General features: G+C 42.1%; 1 protein-coding gene across 3 annotated transcripts in view; it reads left to right on the forward strand.

Moving 5' to 3' along the window:
- The first annotated feature begins 366 nt into the window (after positions 1 to 366).
- SNRK (SNF related kinase) overlaps positions 367 to 17692 on the forward strand; it is a 55118-nt gene continuing 37792 nt past the window's right edge. For 2 of the 3 annotated variants that reach the window (XM_038772281.1, XM_038772299.1), the window contains exon 1: positions 367 to 457. The gene's annotated coding sequence lies outside the window, so the exon portion shown is untranslated. Of the gene's footprint in view, positions 458 to 5767; positions 5904 to 17692 lie in introns of all 3 variants that reach the window. The other variant, XM_038772290.1, reaches the window with a different exon arrangement.

The following is a 17692-nucleotide window of genomic DNA, read 5'->3' on the forward strand; positions in this document are numbered from 1 at the left end:
CCCACTGTTGGGTAGGGGCTGTCTCTAGATGTTGCCAACTTGTACTTCCCAAGCGCTTAGTACAGTGCTCCGCACATAGTAAGCGCTCAATAAATACGATTAATGATGATGATGATGATGTCTCCCCCTTTTAGACTGTGAGCCCACTGTTGGGTAGGGCCTGTCTCTAGATGTTGCCAACTTGTACTTCCCAAGCGCTTAGCACAGTGCTCCGCACATAGTAAGCGCTCAATAAATACGATTGATGATGACGATGATTATTCCCCGTCGCCTCAGGCCCCCGCCCCGCGGCCGGTTGGGTCACCGTGACGCTAGAGGGGCGCGCAGGCGCAGTGTGGTCCCCTCCTCCCTCTCCCATCCCTCCTCCTTCCCCTTCCCCGGCTGGTTTTCCGTGTGACTATTATGATTTTCGCTGGGAGCGGGGGGCATTCGGCCGGAGCCGCAGACGCCCTGCGAGGTGAGCAGGGAACGGGGGAGAAGGAGCGAAAGCAGCCGCCGCCGCCGCCCGCCCGCCCCGCTCCTCCCGGTGAAGGAGCAGCCGGGGCGGCTTGGCGGGCCGCGAGGCGGCGGGCCGGGTGGGGCCCGCGGGGCGGGAAGTAAGTTGGGGCCGCCGCTCCGCTCAAAAGAGAAGCCCCCGCCCGCGGATCCCGGGGCCCCGACTGCGAGCCCACTGGGGGGTCGGGACCGCCTCTACATGTTGCCAACTTGTACTTCCCAAGCGCCTAGTACAGTGCCCTGCACACGGTAAGCGCGCGATAAAGACGATTGATTGATTGACTGCAGGGAGCGCGCGCGCGCGCGCCTGCTCAGCCTTGGGCGGGCGTTGCAGGCGCGCACCTCGGGCTGCCCTTGGCAGGTGCTGTCACTGCAGTCAGGGGCCTGGTTTGGACTGTGAGCCCGCTGTTGGGTAGGGACTGTCTCTATATGTTGCCGACTTGTGCTTCCCAAGCGCTTAGTACAGTGCTCTGCACACAGCGCTCAGTACATACGATTGATTGATTGATTGTCCCTCCGCCATCCTCCTCCCCCCCCCCGCCCCGACCCTTAGCTGGAGAGCGGCCTCTAGACTGTGAGCCCGCTGTTGGGTAGGGACTGCCTCTATATATGTTGCCAACTTGTACTTCCCAAGCGCTTAGTACGGTGCTCTGCACACAGTAAGTGCTCAATACATACGATTGATTGATTGTCCCTCCGCCATCCTCCCCCCCCCCCCGACCCTTCACTGGGGAGCGGCTTCTAGACTGTGAGCCCGCTGTTGGGTAGGGACCGTCTCTATATGTTGCCGACTTGTATTTCCCAAGCGCCTAGTACAGTGCTGTGCACACAGTAAACGCTTAATAAATACGATTGATTGATTGATTGTCCCTCCGCCATCCTCCCCCCCCCCCCCCCCCCCCCCCCCCCGACCCTTCACTGGAGAGCGGCCTCTAGACTGTGAGCCCGCCGTTGGGTAGGGACCGTCTCTATGTGTTGCCAACTTGTACTTCCCAAGCGCTTAGTACAGTGCTCTGCACACAGTAAGCGCTCAATAAATATGATTGATTGATTGATTGTCCCTCCGCCATCCTCCTCCCCCCCAGACCCTTCACTGGGGAGCGGCTTCTAGACTGTGAGCCCGCTGTTGGGTAGGGACTGTCTCTATATGTTGCCAACTTGTAATTCCCAAACGCTTAGTACAGTGCACACGGTAAGCGCTCCATAAATACGATTGATTGATTGTCCTGGGCTGCTTGGGGGGAGGGCCTGGCCGCTCCTCCTCACTCCCCTCCCTCATCCTCCTTCCTCCCCGACCCTTCACTGGGGAGCGGCCTCTAGACTGTGAGCCCGCTGTTGGGTAGAGACTGTCTCTATATATGTTGCCAACTTATACTTCCCAAGCGCTTAGTACAGTGCTCTGCACACAGTAAGCGCTTAATAAATACGATTGATTGATTGATTGTCCCTCCGCCATCCTCTTTCCCCCCCGACCCTTCACTGGGGAGCGGCCTCTAGACTGTGAGCCCGCTGTTGGGTAGGGACCGTCTCTATATGTTGCCGACTTGTACTTCCCAAGCGCTTAGTACAGTGCTCTGCACACAGCGCTCAATAAATACGATTGATTGATTGTCCCTTCGCCATCCTCCTTCCCCCCCCCCCTCCCGACCCTTCACTGGAGAGCGGCCTCTAGACTGTGAGCCCGCTGTTGGGTAGGGACTGCCTCTATATATGTTGCCAACTTGTACTTCCCAAGCGCTTAGTACAGTGCTCTGCACACAGTAAGCGCTCAATGAATACGATTGATTGATTGATTGTCCCTCCGCCATCCTCCTCCCCCCCCCCCCCCCCCCCACCCTTCCCTGGAGAGCGGCCTCTAGACTGTGAGCCCGCTGTTGGGTAGGGACTGCCTCTATATATGTTGCCAACTTGTACTTCCCAAGCGCTTAGTACAGTGCTCTGCACACAGTAGGCGCTCAATGAATACGATTGATTGATTGATTGTCCCTCCGCCATCCTCCTCCCCCCCCCCCCCCGACCCTTCCCTGGAGAGCGGCCTCTAGACTGTGAGCCCGCTGTTGGGTAGGGACTGCCTCTATATATGTTGCCAACTTGTACTTCCCAAGCGCTTAGTACAGTGCTCTGCACACAGCGCTCAATACATACGATTGATTGATTGATTGTCCCTCCGCCATCCTCCTTCCCCCCCTACCCTTCACTGGAGAGCGGCCTCTAGACTGTGAGCCCGCTGTTGGGTAGGGACTGCCTCTATATGTTGCCAACTTGTACTTCCCAAGCGCTTAGTACAGTGCTCTGCACACAGTAAGCGCTCAATAAATACGATTGATTGATTGATTGTCCCTCCGCCATCCTCCCCCCCCCCCCCGACCCTTCACTGGGGAGCGGCCCCTAGACTGTGAGCCTGCTGTTGGGTAGGGACCGTCTCTATGTGTTGCCGAGTTGTACTTCCCAAGCGCTTAGTACAGTGCTCTGCACACAGTAAGCGCTTAATAAATATAACTGATTGATTGATTGATTGATTGTCCCTCCGCCATCCTCCTTCCCCCCCCCCCCCCCCCCCGACCCTTCCCTGGAGAGCGGCCTCTAGACTGTGAGCCTGCTGTTGGGTAGGGACCGTCTCTATGTGTTGCCGACTTATACTTCCCAAGCGCTTAGTACAGTGCTCTGCACACAGTAAGCGCTCAATAAGTACGATTGATGATTGAGCGGGTCGGAGCACATGCACCCCGCGTCCTATGGTAGTCTCCCAACCGCTTAGTGCAGTGCTCTGTACATAGTAAGCGCCCAATAACAGCCCTGAGACTGAGCCCCCTTCTTCCTCCCTCCCTCCCCCTCCCCACAGCACCTGTATATATGTTTCTACGTATGTTGGGTAGGGACCGTCTCTATATGTTGCCAACATGTACTTCCCAAGCGCTTAGTACAGTGCTCTGCACACAGTAAGCGCTTAATAAATACGATTGAATGATTGAATGAATACTCTGCACACAGTAAGCGCTTAATAAATACGATTGAATGAATGAATAGTGCCCTGAGACTGAGCCCCCTCCTTCCTCTCCCCCTCCCCATCCCCCCCGCCTTACCTCCTTCCCCTCCCCACAGCACCTGTATATATGTTTGTACGTATTTACTGCTCTTTTATTTGTACAAAAATTTATACTAATTATTGTATTTTGTTAATATGCTTTGTTTTGTTGTCTGTCTCCCCCTCCTAGACTGTGAGCCTGCTGATGGGTAGGGGCCGTCCCTATATGTTGCCAACTTGTACTTCATCATCATCATCATCAATCGTATTTATTGAGCACTTACTATGTGCAGAGCACTGTACTAAGCGCGTGGGAAGTACAAATTGGCAACATATAGAGACAGTCCCTACCCAACAGTGGGCTCACAGTCTAAAAGGGGGAGACAGAGAACAAAACCAAACATACTAACAAAATAAAATAAATGTAATAGATATGTACAAATAAAATAAATAAATAAATAGAGTAATAAATATGTACAAACATATATACATATATACAGGTGTTGTGGGGAAGGGAAGGAGGTAAGAAGGGGGGGATGGAGAGGGGGACGAGGGGGAGAGGAAGGAAGGGGCTTAGTACAGTGCTCTCTGCACACAGTAAGTGCTTAATAAATACGATTGAATGAATGAATAGTAAGCACTCAATAACTGAGCCCTGAGACTGATCCCCCTCCTTCCTCCCTCCCTCCCCATCCCCCCCCGCCTTACCTCCTTCCCCTCCCCACAGCACCTGTATATATGTTTGTACGTATTTATTACTCTTTTATTTGTACAAATTTATTCTATTTATTTTATTTTGTTATTATGCTTTGTTTTGTTGTCTGTCTCTCCCTTCTAGACTGTGAGCCTGCTGTTGGGTAGGGACCGTCTCTATGTGTTGCCGACTTGTACTTCCCAAGTGCTTAGTCCAGTGCTCTGCACACAGTAAGCGCTCAATAAATACGATTGATTGAATGAATATGTGTTTGTACATATTTATTGCCCTATTTATTTTATTTTGTTAATATGCTTTGTTTTGTTGTCTGTTTTCCCCTTCTAGACTGTGAGCCCGCTGTTGGTAGGGACCGTCTCTTATATGTTGCCAACTTGTACTTCCCAAGCGCTTAGTACAGTGCTCTGCACCCAGTAAGCGCTCAATAACTACGATTGAATGAATGGATGAATGTATGTTTGTACGTATTTATTACTCTTTATTTTATTTGTACAGATTTATTCTATTTATTTTATTTTATTAATATCCTTTGTTTTGTTGTCTGTCTCCCCCTTCTAGACTGTGAGCCCGCTGTTGGGTAGGGACCGTCGCTATATGTTGCCACCTTGTACTTCCCAAGCGCTTAGCCCAGTGCAGTGCACACAGTAAGCGCTCAATAAATACGATTGAATGAATTAATAGTAAGCGCTCAATAACTGAGCCCTGAGGCTGACTGAGCCCTCTCCTTCCTCTCCCCATCCCCCCCACCTTACCTCCTTCCCCTCCCCACAGCACCTGTATATATGTATATATGTTTGGACGTATCTATTACTCTATTTTTTTTTTGTACAGATTTGTTTTATTTTATTTTGTTAATATGTTTTGTTTTGTTGTCTGTCTCCCCCTTCTAGACTGTGAGCCTGCTGTTGGGTAGGGACCATCACTATATGTTGCCAACTTGTACTTCCCAGCCGCTTAGTCCAGTGCTGTGCACACAGCGCTCAATAAATACGATTGAATGAATGAATGAATAAATGAATAACTGCGATCCCCGCCCAGGATGTGGAAGGGATGGTCAGGAGGTTTCGCCCTTGCGAGCCGAGGTTCCGAGAGGAAGGGAGAGCCTTAGTGTGGATCGCGGGGTGCCCAGTCCCCGTTTTGGGGGGCAGAGCCCTCGTCCCCAGCCCAGCCTTTGACCCAAGTGGATCGCAGGGTTGTTGTTTTTGTTTTCCAGTTTTCTTTGTCGTGCATTAGGGGCAGCTTATTCCCACATTTTACAGGATGGAGGGGTTTAGCACGGTTAGGTCTGAAGAAAACCTCGAGCTGCAAATGCTTTATGGCATGGACCTGCACACGTAGTCCAGGAACCAGGGTTCTCCATCAAAAACGAAAGATGGAAGTAAACAATCTTCCCCGGGACTTGGTTTCCTGCAGAGGAAAGGTTCCGGAACCAAAGGGGGGAGGAACAGTTTTTTCCCTATGGGAGAGATGTGAAATTTATGCAGAGAGAGATTTAAGATGATGCTGGAACTCTTCACCTGTTCCTTCCTTTCTAGACCAGTTTACAGAGTCTCAGGCCCCCTACTTGGACTGGAAATACTTTTCTGCCAAGGGGCTGACTGTCCCTCAGTTCACAAGAACGGTTCCTAGGTGACCTGAAGGACGATGCTTTAGTGCTGCCGTTTGGAGCAGGTAAATTTCAATAACCTTACAGATGAAGTCATGAGGATGAATGTTTTTAGGGTGTACTGTCCACATGAACTAAGTGGAGGTTTATATATAATATACATTATGTATATATAATATAGTGTGGATATAGTGCATACTAGATTTTGTAGTGTTTTTCTAATTGCCAAAGGAACCAGTTTTTAAATTTGATTTTGTGTGCAGTCTTTCCAGCTCCCAGTCATTTTGGAAGGAGACACAATCTTTGGTCACTTTTTGGGTTTTGGGTAGGGACTGTCTCTATATGTTGCCAACTTGTACTTCCCAAGCGCTTAGTACAGTGCTCTGCACACAGTAAGCACTAAATAAATACAATTGATTGATTGATTGAAAATGAAAATCCAACAGCTGTTTGCCTTTCAAGAGATTCATAATGAATCAGAATTGCTTTGATGCCCTGTCTTTCAAAAAATTCATAGTGAATCAGAATTACTTTGATGCCCTGTTGTAAATCAACCAAATTTCTTTACTACAGATTCATAGAACTGGAGGGGCTCTCAAGAGGTTCTCATCCAGCCCCCCTCTCTTGAGGTAGAATGACAAGACGATCCAGAGAAGGTGGTTGAGGTTTTTTTTTTGTCTTTTTTGATATCCAGTGATGGAGATTGTACAACCTTTCTTGGAAGTTGTTTCCATGTTTTATTTATACTGCTCTTGATTTTGATGATGGTATGGTCCAGAGCAATATTAACACATCAAAATAATGGTAATCTGTTCTGGACTCTGGAGGTTGTCAGGTTTGGATAATCTATAAGCAGAGTTGTAATTTACAATGTAGTTAACTGTTTATGAAATCATTTGTCTTATCCAAGCACACCTATTTAAATTGTATCCACCGTTTTCATTTGAACTTGGTCAAATTTGAGAGTACTGTAAATTAAAGCCTAACGAACGATTTGCAAATAACTCAATCCTTAATTTTATAACCTTTTACACAAGTATTTTAGGCTTTGGAACTAGTTGGTAAATTGCCCTTTTGAAGGAAGTAAGGGGTCTAATTCCAGTTTTGCAAATGTAGGAACCAAGGGCAATTGAAGTGACTCTCCCAAGGTCACACATTGAAGTGGTGTGAGAGACAGGTAGGGAAACCAAATACCCTGCGTTATTAGTGTCATGTAAAACTCTCACTATGTGGCAAGTGCTGTAGGAGCTACAAATCAATCAGCTCGAACACAGTACCTGTCCTGCATGGGGCTCACAGTCAAACAGTTTGCCTCATAATTTGCAGCACTTACCATTTTACTGGTAGTTCTCTGCAAGAACTGATTTAGTAGTTGATTTTCAAAGGCTTTCTTTCATTTTTCCTATTTAGGTTTCTTTTCCATTTGTTTCAACGCTTTGCAGATAACCATTAGCCCCTTTATTAGCCACCCAGTCTCTTGCTAGCCTCCCTAGTGTTATCTTCTGGTTATGGTAATATCTCATTTTTGTTTGAAATCCCCTCTGTCCAAAGTAATGTGCATCATAGTATTTTGCCTTTCCCTATGTGAAGTTTAATGATGACTTACATCATTTAGTTCTAAAGCGCTGAAGTAGAGGAGTTTGAGGAGGAATGTTTCCAAGACCTGGAGTAGTAGTAATCGATCATTCGTATTTATTGAGCTCTTTCTGTGTGCAGAACACCGTACTAAGTGCGTGGGAGAATACAGTATCACAGAGTTGGTAGATGTGTTTCCCGCTCACAACAAGCCTACAGTCTAGTGCATTTTAATTCCGTTTTTTTTAGACATTAGAAGAAACACTTGGGGTTCTTAAGTCCTCCGAGTTAGATTTTTTTTAAAATGGACTTATAAAAATACTTTGTTTTTCCAAGTTCCTAGAAATGCTCCTACCACTTAAAAGTTCACAATAGATATTTATCGCAGGTCCATATCTAGGCAGAGAATTTGAAAGTAAAAGTCAAATCAGAAAAAAAGGATTAATTTATCACCCATTATGAGGATAATAATAATAATACTGAGGACTGTAGTGGATTCAGTATCTCTTATGCAAAATATACATATGATGCGGATTTTCCCCTCTAGGAATTGTCTAAGGTGAAAGGAATTTATTAAATGACATAAATAATGAAAAACTAGATTTACACGAATTTTTGAAGTTTTAAAACGTTTTTGGAACGAGAATACAGATGAAGATATATAAAGATGCTTACTGGTAGCATATTTATGGTGCACATAAGCATTAGAAGCTTGGTTGTCATCTACATGATTAATAGTACACTGTCCACTAATACTAGACTGACACTTAAGTTGACTCTTCAGAGTGTCAGACCACTTCCTGCCACACCTCTTTCAACTATGAATTGAATTCCAACTCAAGTCTTTTTTGTATTTCCCTGACCTGTTCCTAGATTACATGACACTTTAATAATTGTGGTATTTAAGAGCTTAGTTTGTACCAAGTAGTGTATTAAGCACTAGAGTACATTCAAGATAATCAGGCCAAACCTGTGGGGCTTACAGTCCAAGTAGGAAGGAGAACAGGTATTGAATCCCCATTTTACATAAGAGGAAACTGAGGCACAGAAGCTAAGTGACTTGCCCAAAGTCACACAGTAGGTTCATGACAAAGCGGGGATTGGAACCCAGGAAAAGAAACCCAGAATCAGAGGATTCCTGGGCCCATGCTCTTTCCACAAGGCCATGGCTTTCTCATTCGTCATATTGCAAGTAAACCCTCTCAAGAACATTTTAAATCATTCAGCAATGATTTCAGAAGACATAGAAGATATAGTTCTAGCTCAGTTTCTTTCAGTCTTAACTGTTCTTCAGTATTCTTAGAGATGACCTTGGAAAAGATGGCATTCAAGGTTTTCTTGGTAGAGAGATAATATTCTAGGATACCCTTAATTTCAGAATCTCATAGCTTAAAACATATCCACAAGTGTTTTTAAAGGTCTGCAAGTTTTCCATTGTTACAGAAGATTCAGTTAATATAAAGTGAGCACCAGTAGCGCAGAGTGTTTGTTAGAGATGTGGATTAGCCCTGACCTAATATGGAAGCCTGTGATAAATGCACTCAGTTATTTGCAGCAGTTGTGAGGGGTGAAGCTCACAGGCCTTTTCACTAAACTCAAAATCCTAGTAATTTATTAGTGGTCTCAATTTTGAGTCAAGGTTCAGTATTCCAGATTTCCGCTTTAATTTTTATAGGTTATATTATCAATCAGTTGGGTTTATTGAGCTCTTATTGTGTGCTGAGCACTGCACTAAGTGATTGGGATAGTACAATATAACAAGACACATTCCCTGCCCACAGTGAGCGTGCAGTCTAGCGGGAAAGCCTAGGTAAGAAGTACAACTGGAAGTTTTCTTTTGGATGCAAGCAGTTCACCTTGAAGTGTTCTGGCATGTCTTATGTTCTTTGACTTCATTATGTCTGTTTGGGTCCTTGTATTTTCACAAGTCAGTTTTCCTGGGAAGGAAAGACTGCTTATTTAAAAAACAGATGGAGAAGAGTGAAGAGGCCAAGAACGTGATCTAGAAATATATTTTTGGAAAGGGCAAAGACTTTATGGAAAAAGTAGAACAAAACAAGGTTATGTATAGGTCAATGTCAAAGTTAAATTGGTTATGTTGCATTAATAGAAATTATTCTAGGTATGAGTATTTGTGGCTAAGGTAGATTTACTGTATCAAATTGTAGGTGTTTGGTTTAAACTTTCAAAATTATATTTACGTTTTAAAATTCCAGTGCTTTTTAGAGGCTTTTAAGAAAATTAATCTTGATTGTGTCCTTTAAAATTCAGTGACTGTTTAGACTGTTAGCACGCTGTGGGCAGGGAATGTGTCTACCAACACTGTTGTAGCGTACTCTCCCAAGTGCTTAGTGCAGTGCTTTGCACACAGTAAGTGCTCAATAAATATGATTGATTAATTGATAAATCTGAGGAGATTTGAATGCAGTTTTAATTCCCAACTGAGGAGGAAATGACAAAGATATACTACTTCCCGGGCAGCACCTCTGTAAGAGAAATCTTAATTTTTTGAATAGTCTTAAATTGACTATTTTATTAGATTAAAGCTTTAAAGACCATGATAAATGTGCAGTCAGGATAGGTTTATTTGAAATTTTGATTTAAATCATTCATTAGGAAGCCTCAACATAATTTGTAGAGAACAATGATTGTTTCTTTTTGATTCAGTTTATTCATATCTCAGAAGTAGACAGAAAGGTACACGCAGTAGATTTTAAAGTAGTGATTCATTTTGTTTTTCCAGATTTGCTTTTTAACCTTGGTTTTCTAAATCAAGTTAATTGAACCCGTGCACCTCATAGTACTCTGACAAGTATCTTCAATTCACTGTACTATGCTTGGATTTTTTTGTGGGATATTTGCGTTGTATTGAGACAACTCACCAGAAGAGACATTTAAATTGTTTTATTTAATTTTTCACCAAAACACAGGTACAGTTATCTTCAGGCTCCTTCTTGCCCAGATCTGTTAGACCACCAACAATCCTTTAATCTAATTTCTGGGTGCTGCATCTCGAGAGAGGTGAAGGCTCGATGCTTTTCAAAGAATAGGCTTTCAAAGAGACAATAAGATTAGGTGGGCTAGGTCTGCTCCCAATCCCTATTATTTTGCTGCTCACAATCATACTACTTCATGAGACGTAAATGCAGAGTTTTAAGAACTGAATAACATAACAAACCCTGCGTTCAATTGGGAGAATGGTTTTCTATAATTTTTACTCATGTATTGAGGAGCCACTTGGAACCCCATAAAATTGTGCTCCAAATATAGTCCATCAGTTGGGTGATCTATTTATAAATCCTTTCTGAAAAGGTTACATGAAGGTATTGTTTCAGTATACAATTAGAAATTTAAGTTCCTAGTCTGTGATTAAATCTCTTAGCTTTAACATAAATGAAAACTATAGGATTTTTTAAGGCAACTTTTAAGAAGGATTGCAGCAATATAGTTTACTTTAAATTGAACTTTAAAAAAAAATACTCATTCTTTCAAGTTAGTAAGACATTTCAGAGTGTACAGTTTTACTGACTACCATGGCAGATAACTTCTTGCATAGGGTTTCAGGGAGAAAAACAGGCTTGGTTGAGTGTCTGAACTGTCAAAATAGATTTATTTCAGCTCCCATTATTTCTGTGAAAATTTGATGTGATGGAAGAAGCATTAGATCCAAGACTTAAAGCCCATCAGAGTATAAAATGAAACACATGGAACAAGCTTAATGGGCTGAGAATTGTTTTTCTTTATTAGATACTGTAATAGTTAATCACAGTGAAAATTGTAAAGTATATAGTGATATATAGTTTTGCAATTTTAATCCCTAATTTATTGATTGTCTTTATAAGCGTGCTTTCCTGCGTAATGGTAAAGTGTATTCAAAGTAATTCAGGTGAAGGTTGTAGGTCAGAGATGAAGGTGGAGTTTATATGGAAAGATGTCTATTGAAGGATGATAAATGATAGACCAAAAACAAAATTGACTGGTTACAGGACTTTTGCTTGAGGGGTGAACTTTCCATTTGTTTTTGGAAAATGCTAGTACAGTACATATTCCTTAATGGCTTTATGCCTATGCCTTCTGTGTTGTGTTAATGCCCAAGGGCTCTACTGTACAGTAAACGAGATCCCAGATAGTAATTTATCAACTTGCCAGAGCAGGTTTTCTGTAACCCATTTCTCTTATGTCCTTATTGACATTTTGTTTTATCATGGAAATTATTTATATGTGCTTGTCCCAATAAAGCTCAAGTAGTACTTGGTTTTTGAAATGGTAAAAAAATATAATCAATTAAATTCCTTTTTAGAATAATTTGCTGTAATTTGTAGTGCAAGAAGACTTCCCCATAGCTCATTACTATTTAGAAAAAAGAGCAGGCATATCCTGCTGTAAAATATTCTTATTCCTGTAGTTTTTCCTCAGTAGGAGCCACCTAGTTGAAATTGTGTGCCCCCTCCCTGGGCTTTTATATATATCACTCTTTTAAGTAAAGATATTTTGGATAAGATTATGTGTTTTGTGTGTTAGCAGAACCAAGAGAGTATTTTAAAAAGACATTACATATTTGGGTAAGCTTATGTTTTTTGGTATTGGTCCCTTGAATTTTTCTAGTGCTCGCTATAGAAAGAATTGGTAAGAGAGAAACACATAGTTGCATACAGTAATGTGCTCACTTTAAACTTTTAACCAAAGGATGTTTTAACCTGAAGTTAAAACCCAATGGTATTTTATTTAGCTAACTCTTTGAATTTTTTTTTTTTAATATGCTGGTTATCTGTTACTTTCAGGGCCCTAGGCCTTTTGCAGCTGCTTCTCCCTTATTATTTTGCTTATCCTTTAGTCTTCTTACTGTTTATCAATTGCCCTTCATCACAGTGTGGGTAGGGGAAATAAAAGATGAAATTCAAAATGACAGTTTTGTTGCTTATGAGCAGCTCTAGTAAAAACTTTAGTTAGGGAGAAGGTAGAGAATGAATTTGAAACTTGGTGAATGAAAATTGGATTTTGTGGTTATCTGAATTTCACATTCCTGCGCTTCCATCTCCCATTAGCACAAACGATTTATAGTTAGCACTGTTTGGGAGGAAGGCTCACAAAAAGATTAAAACAATCTTTAATGCTGTTGTGTATTTGAATCCAGTGAAAGTATGAATGTTTTTCATCATTGTGCAAGGGAAACTTGGGTTATGTTTTATAGACCCAGCTTTGTGGCTTGAGTATTTGTGTTTCTCTTTGTTTTTTGTGGTCTGGAGGAAAGAATGAGTTTAACCCTTTTTGTTCATATTTCTGGGATTGTCTTTTCTTTACTGTCTTCAATGGAAATAAACATGAATCAATCATATGAATTTAGTGCCTAACTTTAGTTGGGTACTTGTCAGGCAAGGAATATTTTGAGGCTGTTAGATATTTTAGTTGCAGCTCTTTATCCCCCTCCCCCCCCACCTTTTTTTTTGGTATTATCCAGTGCAAAGTACTGCTCTAAGCGCTGGGGTAGATACAAGGTAATCAGGTAGTCCCACGAGGGGCTCACAGTCTTCATCCCCATTTTACAGATGAGGGAACAGAGGCCCAGAGAAGTGAAGTGACTTAACCAAAGTCACCCAGCTGGCAAGTGGCGGAGCTGGGATTTGAACCCACGACCTCTGACTCCAAAGCCTGTGCCCTTTCCACTGAGCCACGCTGCTTCTAGATATGCTCCTTATAATGCTAGAATAAGGGAATTGAAATGTCTAGTGATCATAAATGTTTTGAGTGTTTGCAAATGTAAATTTCCTTGAAACTCTAATCCCCATTTCCCCTAGGCCCACTGCCCAATTTATTTTAGCTTATTTTAGTTTGGCCCTGGGTGTGTGTTAATTGGCACTGTTGTTTCAGTAAATTTATTTGGTGATGATTTGCACTGGGGTTTTTAAGAGATTATAGTGTGGAAAGCCCACTATTTTAGAGTAGGAGATTGAGAAGAAATGAATCACAGTAGGCCTAAAGTAAGTGGTAAAATGGTCCTCTAGACTGTAAGCTCGTTAAGCAGGAATTGTGTCTGCTAGTTCTGTTGTACTTTCCCAAGTGTGTAGTACAGTGCTGTGTATGTAATAAGCGCTCATTAAATATGATTAGCTGATAATGCTTTCTGTCAAAGCAGCGCTTTAGATCTTATTGGACGAGCTTGGAAAATAAATTATATGAATTCGTTGTGGGGGTTATGACATGTTTTTGATGAACCTCCCATTAGGGAGAACTCATGTATGCGTACTTATAGGTTGGTTGACTCTGTGTGCACATAGAGCTGTTTAAGTGAGGCATCACAGTCCATCAGTAAATCCTTAGTTTTTATTGAATGCTTACTGTGTGCAGAGCACTGTCCTAAGTGCTCAGGAGAGTGCGATACAACAGAGTTGGTAGGCATGCTCTCTGCCTACATTGAGCTTATAGTCTAGAGGGGGGTGATAGACATTCATTCATTCATTCAGTGGTATTTATTGAGCACTTACTGTGTGCGGAGCACTGTACTAAGCGCTTGGGAAGTGCAAGTTGGCAACATATAGAGGCGGTCCCTACCCAACATTCATTCATTCAGTGGTATTTATTGAGCACTTACTGTGTACAGAGCACTGTACTAAGCGCTTGGGAAGTACAAGTGGGCAACATATAGAGGCGGTCCCTATCCAACATTCATTCATTCAGTGGTATTTATTGAGCACTTACTGTGTACAGAGCACTGTACTAAGCGCTTGGGAAGTACAAGTTGGCAACATATAGAGGCGGTTCCTACCCAACATTCATTCATTCAGTGGTATTTATTGAGTGCTTACTGTGTACAGAGCACTGTACTAAGCGCTTGGGAAGTACAAGTTGGCAACATATAGAGGCGGTCCCTACCCAACATTCATTCATTCAATCGTATTGAGCTCTTACTGTGTGCAGAGCACTGTACTAAGCGCTTGGGAAGTACAAGTGGGCAACATAGAGGCTGTCCCTACCCAACATTCATTCATTCAATCGTATTTATTGAGCTCTTACTGTGTGCAGAGCACTGTACTAAGCGCTTGGGAAGTACAAGTTGGCAACATATAGAGGCAGTCCCTACAACATTCATTCATTCAGTGGTATTTATTGAGCACTTACTGTTTGCAGAGCACTGTACTAAGCGCTTGGGAAGTACAAGACATGGCTGTTGAGGTAGACTCCCTTAGTTTCCAGAAGCACTCTAGCCAAACAGGTAGTGCAAACAACCTTATGGAAGAGCTTACTATGTGTGCAAAGCTCCAGTTTTTAACACTCAACTAGCCCAGCTACAGTATCTGCTTTTTTCCTCCTTGTCCAAATAGCCCCTCTTTTTTCAAATTAATGACCAAGAAGTTAATGCTTTCTAATTTTATATGCTTTTTCAAAGGAATGAAAAATTAAGGGTTTCAAAACACTTTTATAAAGCAACACAGTCATTATGATTCACGGACAGAGTAGATGTCGACCGAGTTTTTAGACAACCTTTCACCTAGAAATGCTTTGTTGTAATGAGTAGTGCAACTTGTGAGGATTTAGAGAAGACTGAAAACGGTGTATGCCACCAGTTCTCGTATAACGCAGGATTGCGGTCTTGGAGAGCCCCATGCTAAAGAGAACTTGTTGAAGTATTCACCTTATGTCCATTGCTGTTTCCTTCATGTCTCACTCTGTAGCTCAGTGATGTGTTCTAGCCTCAACACTGAGAGAAAATACCCATTCTGACAGAATTGAGACTAGTTAGAGCGTGGGTGTCTGATCATCCTAACTCGAGAGTCATGTGGTTCTTTCTCAGATCCAAGAAATGATAATCTTTTGGCATAGCCTACACACCTGGAAGTGATGCGTCCCAAACTGGAAGTATTTCATCGGTGCTTTGAGCTCTGCGGAGCAGGCACGCCTGGCTCAGGCTGTACACTTCTATTTTAACCTGTAACCATGGCAGTTTCATGGAAACAGAGCTTTAAATAGAAGTTCCACACACCCAAGTGGTTCACTGAGGTGTGCGGTGTCCCCACTATGTGTCTCAGCAAGATGGCCGTACAGTTGAACTCTGAGAGGGGTCTACAGCTTTGGGAACCACAATTTGGAAACCACTGGGATACATAAAGCCGTCAATTATTGTTCTGAAGCAAAGGCAGGAGAAATATAGACAACCGTAGCTAGGGCTTTAAGAATCACTGCTGCCCTGTGGAGAATATAAAATTAGTAAATGCAGGTAATCAATTATCCACCTCCTGGAATTTATCGGCAGGATTCAGTTTCAGGGATGAAAAAAAATCAGAAGTGGTTTAGAAACTATATTTTAAACGTTGCTACCTGTGGTTGAAACAATAGATGTAATTTTCTTTTCCGTTTTAATAGTTCCATGTTTACTGTGAAATTAGAGGAAATTTAGTTTGCTACATCCCCTCCTCTTCCCCAGAGTTTTGAATTTTGGTTAAATAATTTTTCTTTTAGATGAAACAGAAAGCAGGATTAAGAAATTAGACTCGGAATTATCCTTATTTAATTCTGCATTGTGAAATTTTTAAAAAAATGCAAAATGGAAAAATGAGTAGGAATATTGAGATGTTTCAAAGCTTAGAAGATATTTGCATTTGAAGTTTAGGCAGAAAACTCAGTCCACATCTGCTCTATGCATCATAATGACTATGTTGCTTTATAAGCATAATTTGATTTTCTTAATATGCTTATCTTTCTAAATGTAACAGCGTATTCAGAGCCAGCAGTATTTTGTGCAGGAAAATAAATGTAAGGTATCGCTTGCTCAAATTTTTGGTAAGTCATAATCATTGTAAATGATTAATATCCTTTAATTTCTGGATTAGTAGCTGAATAAATTTGTTAGCAATATGGAGAACAATTTAAATTTAGAGCAGTGTAATGTAACGTGGGTATGTGTGTACATGTTTGTGTAGAGAGAGGGCTTATCACTACATACTTGCAGAGATTTTTGTTGATTTTGAAATCCAATTCTACTTTAACTTTTGGACAGAAAAAACCTAATCAATCAATTGTATTTTTTGAGTGCTTGCTCTGTGCAGAGCACAGTACTAAGTGCTTGGGAGAATATAGGACAGCAGATTTAGCAGTCATGTTACCTGCCCAGGGGGTATAATTCTCCAAGCTTTTAAATCTTATTTTGGAACTTTAAGCACAATTTATTTTGTTTCTTTGGATTAGTTCTCTAAATACAAAATAATATAGGCAAGTTGACCAGGGGGGTGGGAGTGGCCCTAGTGCCCCCTCGGCTCTGGTTTTGAGATGAGGTTATGTTTCAGGAGGCAGGGAGATTCCTAAGTAGAGATAGAAAAGTATAGGAGGTATTTTGGGGTGGAAAAAAAATCAACTGATAATTCTTAGTGTTGTCCATGGATTTAATTTAAAAAGTCATTGTGGTGTCTTATTTAAAAATCTACTAACCTTCACAGTTTGGAAAAATCCCAGTTAGGCAATTTATTCAATGCTTTGGAACTGCTGAAAGCACATCTTGGGCTCGTTAGAGGCCTGAAGTGAAACCATGTGCCCAATTGTGAATTGGTGCCATGTGAATTAATTGCAAAGTTCTCTTGCCTAATCAAAGTCTACAATAAAAAATCAGTGGCTGTCTCTTTTGCTATAAAATAACTTTCTCCTCATAGGTTAATTTTGAAAAATACTTTGTCATTGTCATGACACTGAGACAGATCCTGTCCTGTGACACACAAACATGTGGTATGACTTGACTTACTACTTTTGTCACACATTGCTGTCCCCATCTGCAGCCCCTCTGTATTTTGGAGAAACAGTGATGTAATTTGAGGGATACAGTTTAGCTTTTAACTGCTTAGAACAATGCTTGAAGCATACCATAATTATTTTTTTTTAAAAGAAGCTTAAAGAAGAATCAGCTTTCATATTTCTGAGTGCATTTGGTAGAGTATAATAGTGGTGGAAGATGTGATCCCTGCCTTCATGGAAGCAGAGTGGTTTAGTGGAAAGAGCACAGGCCTGGGGTCTAATCCCAGCTCTACTACTTGTCTGCTGTGTGTCCTTGGGCAAGTCACTTAGCTTCTCTGTGCCTGTTTCCTCATTGGTAAAATGGGGATGAGCGACAGGGACTGTGTCCAACCTGATAACCTTGTTTCTACTCCAGTGCTTAGAACATGATGATAATAATAATAATAATAATAATAATAATAATCATGGTATTTAAGTGCTTGCTATGTGTCAAGCAGAGTTCTAAGTGCTGGGGTGGATATGAGCTAATTAGATTGGACACAGTCCCTGTTCCACATGGGGC

The sequence above is a fragment of the Tachyglossus aculeatus genome, chromosome 2, assembly GCF_015852505.1.
Source record: "Tachyglossus aculeatus isolate mTacAcu1 chromosome 2, mTacAcu1.pri, whole genome shotgun sequence".
NCBI classification, from domain to species: Eukaryota; Metazoa; Chordata; class Mammalia; order Monotremata; family Tachyglossidae; genus Tachyglossus; species Tachyglossus aculeatus.